This window comes from Lucilia cuprina, chromosome 3 (genome assembly GCF_022045245.1).
Source record: "Lucilia cuprina isolate Lc7/37 chromosome 3, ASM2204524v1, whole genome shotgun sequence".
Lineage (NCBI taxonomy): Eukaryota > Metazoa > Arthropoda > Insecta > Diptera > Calliphoridae > Lucilia > Lucilia cuprina.
This window is the reverse complement of record NC_060951.1, coordinates 47,000,387-47,008,671: the sequence shown is the minus strand read 5'-3', so window position 1 is coordinate 47,008,671 and position 8,285 is coordinate 47,000,387.

The following is an 8,285-nucleotide window of genomic DNA, read 5'->3' as shown; positions in this document are numbered from 1 at the left end:
CAGTTCTAGTTCAGTTCTAGTTCAGTTCTAGTTCAGTTCTAGTTCAGTTCTAGTTGAGTTCTAGTTGAGTTCTAGTTCAGTTCTAGTTCAGTTCTAGTTCAGTTCTACTTCAGTTCTAGTTCAGTTCTAGTTCAGTTCTAGTTCGGTTCCTGTTCAGTTCTAGTTCAGTTCTAGTTCGGTTCTAGTTCAGTTCTAGTTCAGTTCTAGTTTAGTTCAGTTCTAGTTCAGTTCTAGTTCAGTTCTAGTTCTAGTTCAGTTCTAGTTCAGTTCTAGTTCAGTTCTAGTTCAGTTCTAGTTCAGTTCTAGTTCAGTTCTAGTTCAGTTCTAGTTCAGTTCTAGTTCAGTTCTAGTTCAGTTCTAGTTCAGTTCTAGTTCAGTTCTAGTTCAGTTCTAGTTCAGTTCTAGTTCAGTTCTAGTTCAGTTCTAGTTCAGTTCTAGTTCAGTTCTAGTTCAATTCTAATTCAGTTCTAGTTCAGTTCTAGTTCAGTTAAAGTTCAGTTTCAAGTCATTTCATTTTCAATAAATTTTTATAAAAATACTTTCTTCTTTTGCACTGAAGCACTTTGACGCAACGTTTTCATTTCCATTAGCAAGTAATTTTAAAATGATACACTAGTCAACAAATTAAAACATTCTTTTGTGAAAATACAAATAAGAACACATTTAAGTGGAAACCAAAAATAATTTAGAAAATAAATAGTTGTTTCAATTATATTTTGTTCCTTTTATATAAATTTAATTTATGTAATTTTTAGTTGTTAATTTTCAAATTTTAAGTTAAAAAAGAAAAATAAATGTAAAATACACATCAAAATTTTATAATAAATTGTGCCAAGTTATAATAAAACGAAATAAAAATATGAGATAATATAAAACTGATAATGTAAATTATAAAAAATAAATTTAAAATAAAAATCAAATATTTGTAAGTGTAATAAATAAAATTAAAATGTAGTAAATAAAAAATTTAAAAATGTAACAGATAAAAATCTATTCTTATAATAGAAAAAACGCTGATAGAAACAAAAAAAATAATTACACCCAGATTTCAACAACAACTAAAATTGGAAGCTATTTTTACACCTTGTATAATCTTAAATAAAAAATAACTTAAATAAAAAAAGATTTTATGTATTAAAACCAAAAAAATTAAAATAAAAAATACAAGTACAAAATAAACTCCAAGAAAAACAAAAAAGAAATACCTAATCGCTCCACACACTCAATGTATACAGAAAGTCCTTCATTATCAAAACAAAAATCAAATAAAACCTAAAATTGAATCCTTTAAAACACAATGATATTAAATAAACAGAAATATGAAAATATTTAAAAAGCTAACAGCATTTCATTTCTAACCATATATGCCTGTACTATACTATATATATACTATACATATATATTTATTATATATAACTTAATAAAAAAATATATATTTCACACAAAATATATATTTAATTGTATGTATTTATATCTATATATTTTAAATTTTAAGTATGTATTTCAAGTAACAGACAGACACACACACACTCACTCGATTTCTTGCAGTCTAACTTATTTCATTCCAAAAAATATATAATTATTTAAATGTCTGAATCTAGTTTTTTTTTCTTTAAACACTTTTAAATTATTGCATAAATCTTTTTTATAATTTTATGTAATAATAAAATTTCCCTTTTAAATAGAAACACATTTTTACGAATCTCCCCTAAAATAAATAAATATTTGAAAACTAATCAAATATTTATAATTAAATGCAATAAATAGAACATTTTTGGTATGAATTATGTTTAGCATTTCATGTAAAATATTAAAATAATAAATACAAAATAAAAATAAATAATATAAAGTTACCATATATTTAATACATTATATACATACATAAATAATAATGATATAATACATAAACTATATACATATGAAAATAAATTTACCAAAAATATAAATAAATTAAAAAAAAAAATAAATCTTTAGAAGTTTTATTGTAATGGCGAACAAGTTTAAGCTTAAAGCTTTCATACAAATATATACCATATTGATATTTGAATAATAAATGGACTTTTATGTTTTCACTCAAAAAATCGATTTTTGGTAAGGAATTCAAGTGATCACAGATTTTCACTGTTTTGGCTCTATCTCTTCTAGTTTCCTAGATAAATGGACTTTTATGTTTTCACTCAAAAAATCGATTTTTGGTGAGAAATTTAAGTGATCATAGATTTTTACTGTTTTGGTTCTATCTCTTCTAGTTTCCAATATAAATGGCCTTTTATGTTTTCACTCAAAAAATCTATTTTTGGTAAGGAATTCAAGTGATCACAGATTTTAACTATTTTGGCTCTATCTCTTCTAGTTTCCAAGATAAATGGACTTTTATGTTTTCACTCAAAAAATTCGAAATTTGGTGGGAAACTTAAGTGATCACAGATTTTCGCTGTTTTGGCTCTATCTCTTCTAGTTTCCTAGATAAATGGACTTTTATGTTTTCACTCAAAAAATCGATTTTCATAAGGAAGTAGAAGTGATCACAGAATATCATTATTTTGGCTCTATCTCTTCTAGTTTCCAAGATAAATAAACATTTATGTTTTTACTCAAAAAATCGATTTTTGATGGGAAATAGAAGTGATCACAGATTATATTTATTTTGGCTCTATCTCTTCTAGTTTCCAAGATAAATGGACTTTTGTGTTTTCACTCGAAAAATCGATTTTCATTAGGAAGTAGAAGTGATCACAGATTATCATTATTTTGGCTCTATCTCTTCTAGTTTTCAAGATAAATAAACATTTATATTTTCACTCAAAAAAATCGATTTTCATTAGGAAATAGAAGCAATCACAGATTACCTTTATTTTGGCTCTATCTCTCCTAGTTTCCAAGATAAATGGACTTTTGTGTTTTCACTCAAAAAATCGATTTTCATTAGGAAATAGAAGTGATCACAGATTATCCTTATTTTGGCTCTATCTCTTCTAGTTTCCAAGATAAATGGACTTTTATGTTTTTACTCAAGAAATCGATTTTTATTAGGAAACAGCAAAACAGTTAAAATCTGTGATCACTTAAATTTCTCACCAAAAATCGATTTTTTGAATGAAAACATAAAAGTCCATTTATCTAGGAAACTAGAAGAGATAGAGCCAAAACAGCGAAAATCTGTGATCACTTAAGTTTCCCACCAAATTTCGAATTTTTTGAGTGAAAACATAAAAGTCCATTTATCTAGGAAACTAGAAGAGATAGAGCCAAAACAGTGAAAATCTGTGATCACTTAAATTTCTCACCAAAAGTCGATTTTTTGAGTGAAAACATAAAAGTCCATTTATCTAGGAAACTAGAAGAGATAGAGCCAAAACAGTGGAAATCTGTGATCACTTAAATTTCCCACCAAAAGTCGATTTTTTGAGTGAAAACATAAAAGTCCATTTATCTAGGAAACTAGAAGAGATAGAGCCAAAACAGTGAAAATCTGTGATCACTTGAATTTCATACTAAAAACCCATTTTTTGAGTGAAAATATAAAAGTCCATTTATCTTGGAAACTAGAAGAGATAGAGCCAAAACAGTGAAAATCTGTGATCACTTAAATTTCCCACCAAAAATCGATTTTTTGAGTGAAAACATAAAAGTCCATTTATCTAGGAAACTAGAAGAGATAGCGAAAATCTGTGATCACTTAAATTTCCCACCAAATTTGGGATTTTTTGAGTGAAAACATAAAAGTCCATTTATCTAGGAAACTAGAAGAGATAGAGCCAAAACAGTGAAAATCTGTGATCACTTGAATTCCTTACCAAAAATCGAGTTTTTGAGTGAAAACATAAAAGTCCATTTATCTTGGAAACTAGAAGAGATAGAGCCAAAACTGTGAAAATCTGTGATCACTTGAATTCCTTACCAAAAATCGATTTTTTGAGTGAAAACATAAAAGTCCATTTACCTTAGTGAAAACATAAAAGTCCATTTATCTTGGAAACTAGAAGAGATAGAGCCAAAACATTGGAAATCTGTGATCACTTAAATTTCCCACCAAAAGTCGATTTTTTGAGTGAAAACATAAAAGTCTATTTATCTTGAAAACTAGAAGAGATAGAGCCAAAACAGTGAAAATCTGTGATCACTTAAATTTCTCACCAAAAATCGATTTTTTGAGTGAAAACATAAAAGTCTATTTATCTTGAAAACTAGAAGAGATAGAGCCAAAACACTGAAAATCTGTGATCACTTGAATTTCATACTAAAAACCCATTTTTTGTGTGAAAATATAAAAGTCCATTTATCTTGGAAACTAGAAGAGATAGAGCCAAAACAGTGAAAATCTGTGATCACTTGAATTCCTTACCAAAAATCGATTTTTTGAGTGAAAACATAAAAGTCCATTTATCTTGGAAACTAGAAGAGATAGAGCCAAAACTGTGAAAATCTGTGATCACTTGAATTCCTTACCAAAAATCGATTTTTTGAGTGAAAACATAAAAGTCCATTTACCTGAGTGAAAACATAAAAGTCCATTTATCTTGGAAACTAGAAGAAATATAGCCAAAACAGTAAAAATCTGTGAGTGAAAACACAAAAGTTCATTTATCTTGGAAACTAGAAGAGATAGAGCCAAAACAGTGAAAATCTGTGTCACTTAAATTCCTTACCAAAAATCGATTTTTTGAGTGAAAACGTAAAAGTCCATTTATCTAGGAAACTAGAAGAGATAGAGCCAAAACAGTGAAAATCTGTGATCACTTAAATTTCTCACCAAAAATCAATTTTTTGAGTGAAATCATAAAAGTCCATTTATCTTGGAAACTAGAAGAGATAGAGCCAAAACAGTAAAAATCTGTGTTCACTTGAATTCCTTACCAAAAATCGATTTATTGAGTGTAAACATAAAAGTCCATTTATCTAGGAAACAAGAAGAGATAGAGCCAAAACAGTTAAAATCTGTGATCTGTGATTCCTTATCAAAAATCGATTTTTTGAGTGAAAACATAAAAGTCCATTTATCTAGGAAACTAGAAGAGATAGAGCCAAAACAGTGAAAATCTGTGATCACTTGTATTCCTTACCAAAAATCCATTTTTTGAGTGAAAACATAAAAGTCCATTTATCTAGAAAACTAGAAGAGATATAGCCAAAACAGTGAATATCTGTTATCACTTGAATTCCTTACCAAAAATCGATTTTTTGAGTGAAAACATAAAAGTCTATTTATCTAAGAAACTAGAAGAGATAGAGCCAAAACAGCGAAAATCTGTGATCACTTAAGTTTCCCATCAAATTTCGATTTTTTGAGTGAAATCATAAAAGTCCATTTATCTAAGAAACTAGAAGAGATAGAGCCAAAACAGTGGAAATCTGTGACCACTTCAATTTCTCACCAAAAATCGATTTTTTGAGTGAAAACACAAAAGTCCATTTATCTTGGAAACTAGAAGAGATAGAGCCAAAACAGTGAAAATCTGTGATCACTTGAATTCCATACTAAAAACCCATTTTCAGATAGTGCCAAAACAGTGGAAATCTGTGACCACTTAACTTTCTCACCAAAAATCGATTTTTTGAGTGAAAACACAAAAGTCCATTTATCTAGGAAACTAGAAGAGATAGAGCCAAAACAGTGAAAATCTGTGATCACTTAAATTTCCCACCAAAAGTCGATTTTTTGAGTGATATCATAAAAGTCCATGTATCGTGGAAACTACAAGAGATAGAGCCAAAACAGTGAAAATCTGTGATCGCTTGAATTTCATACTAAAAACCGATTTTTTGAGTGAAAACATAAAAGTCCATTTATCTAGGAAACTAGAAGAGATAGAGCCAAAACATTGGAAATCTGTGATCACTTAACTTTCCCACCAAATTTCGATTTTTTTGAGTGAAAACATAAAAGTCCATTTATCTAGGAAACTAGAAGAGATAGAGCCAAAACAGTGGAAATCTGTGACCACTTCAATTTCTCACCAAAAATCGATTTTTTGAGTGAAAACACAAAAGTCCATTTATATACGAAACTAGAAGAGATAGAGCCAAAACAGTGAAAATCTGTGATCACTTAAATTTCCCACCAAAAGTCGATTTTTTGAGTGAAAACATAAAATTCCATTTATCTAGGAAACTAGAAGAGATAGAGCCAAAACAGTGGAAATCTGTGATCACTTAAATTTCCCACCAAAAGTCGATTTTTTGAGTGAAAACATAAAAGTCCATTTATCTAGGAAACTAGAAGAGATAGAGCCAAAACAGTTAAAATCTGTGATCACTTAAGTTTACCATCAAATTTCGAGTTTTTGAGTGAAAACATAAAAGTCCATTTATCTTGGAAACTAGAAGAGATAGAGCCAAAACAGTGAAAATCTTGATCACTTAAATTTCTCACCAAAAATCAATTTTTTGAGTGAAAACATAAAAGTCCATTTATCTTGGAAACTAGAAGAGATAGGGCCAAAACATTGGAAATCTGTGATCACTTGAATTCCTTACCAAAAATCTATTTATTGAGTGTAAACATAAAAGTCCATTTATCTAGGAAACAAGAAGAGATAGGCCAAAACAGTTAAAATCTGTGATCACTTGAATTCCTTACCAAAAATCGATTTTTTGAGTGAAAACATAAAAGTCCATTTATCTAGGAAACTAGAAGAGATAGAGCCAAAACAGTGAAAATCTGTGATCACTTGAATTCCTTTCCAAAAATCGATTTTTTGAGTGAAAACATAAAAGTCAATTTATCTAGGAAACTAGAAGAGATAGAGCGAAAACAGTTAAAATCTGTTAAAATCTGAAAACATAAAATTCCATTTATCTAGGAAACTGGAAGAGATAGAGCCAAAACAGTTAAATCTGTGATCATTTAAATTTCGTACCAAATTTCGAATTTTTTGAGTGAAAACATAAAAGTCCATTTATCTTGGAAACTAGAAGAGATAGAGCCAAAACAGTAAAAATCTGTGATCACTTGAATTCACTTGAGATAGGGCCAAAACAGTGAAAATCTGTGATCACTTGAATTCCTTACCAAAAATCGATTTTTTGAGTGAAAACATAAAAGTCCATTTATCTAGAAAACTAGAAGAGATATAGCCAAAACAGCGAAAATCTGTGATCACTTAAGTTTCCCACCAAATTTCGAGTTTTTGAGTGGAACCATAAAAGTCCATTTATCTTGGAAACTAGAAGAGATAGAGCCAAAACAGTTAAAAATCTGTGATCACTTGAATTTCATACTAAAAACCCATTTTTTGAGTGAAAATATAAAAGTCCATTTATCTTGGAAACTAGAAGAAATAGAGCCAAAACAGTTAAAAATCTGTGATCACTTGAATTTCATACTAAAAACCCATTTTTTGAGTGAAAATATAAAAGTCCATTTATTTTGGAAACTAGAAGAGATAGAGCCAACACAGTGAAAATCTGTGATCACTTGAATTCCATACCAAAAACCCATTTTTTGAGTGAAAATATAAAAGTCCATTTATCTTGGAAACTAGAAGAGATAGAGCCTAAACAGTAAAATTCTGTGATCACTTAAATTTCCCACCAGAAACCTATTTTTCAGTGAAAATATAAAAGTCCATTTATCTTGGAAACTAGAATCTCTTCTAGAGCCAAAACAGTGAAAATCTGTGATCACTTGAATTCCTTACTAAAAATCGATTTTTGAAGCGAAAACATTAAAGTCCATTTATCTAGGAAACTAGAAGAGATAGAGCTAAACCTGTTGAATTCCATACCAAAAACCCATTTTTTGAGTGAAAACACAAAAGACCATTTATCTAGGAAACTAGAAGAGATAGAGCTAAAACTGTGATCAGTTTAATTCCATGCCAAAAATCCATTTTTTGAGCGAAAACATCTTGGAAACTAGAAGAGATAGAGCCAAAACAGTAAAAATCTGTGATCACTTGAATTCCCTACCAAAAGCCATTTTTTGAGTGAATACATAAAAGTCCATTCATCTTGGAAACTAGAAGTGATAGAGCCAAAACAACAAAAATGTGTGATCACTTAAGTTTCCCACCAAAAACCGATTTTTTGAGTGAAAACATAAAAGTCAATTTATCTAGAAAACTAGAAGAGTTATAGCCAAAACAGTGAATATCTGTTATCACTTGAATTCCATACTAAAAACCCATTTTTTTAGTGAAAATATAAAAGTCCATTTATCTTGGAAACTAGAATATATAGAGCCAAAACAGTGAAAATCTGTGATCACTTGAATTCCTTACCAAAAATCGATTTTTTGAGTGAAAACATAAAAGTCCATTTATCTAGGAAACTAGAAGAGATAG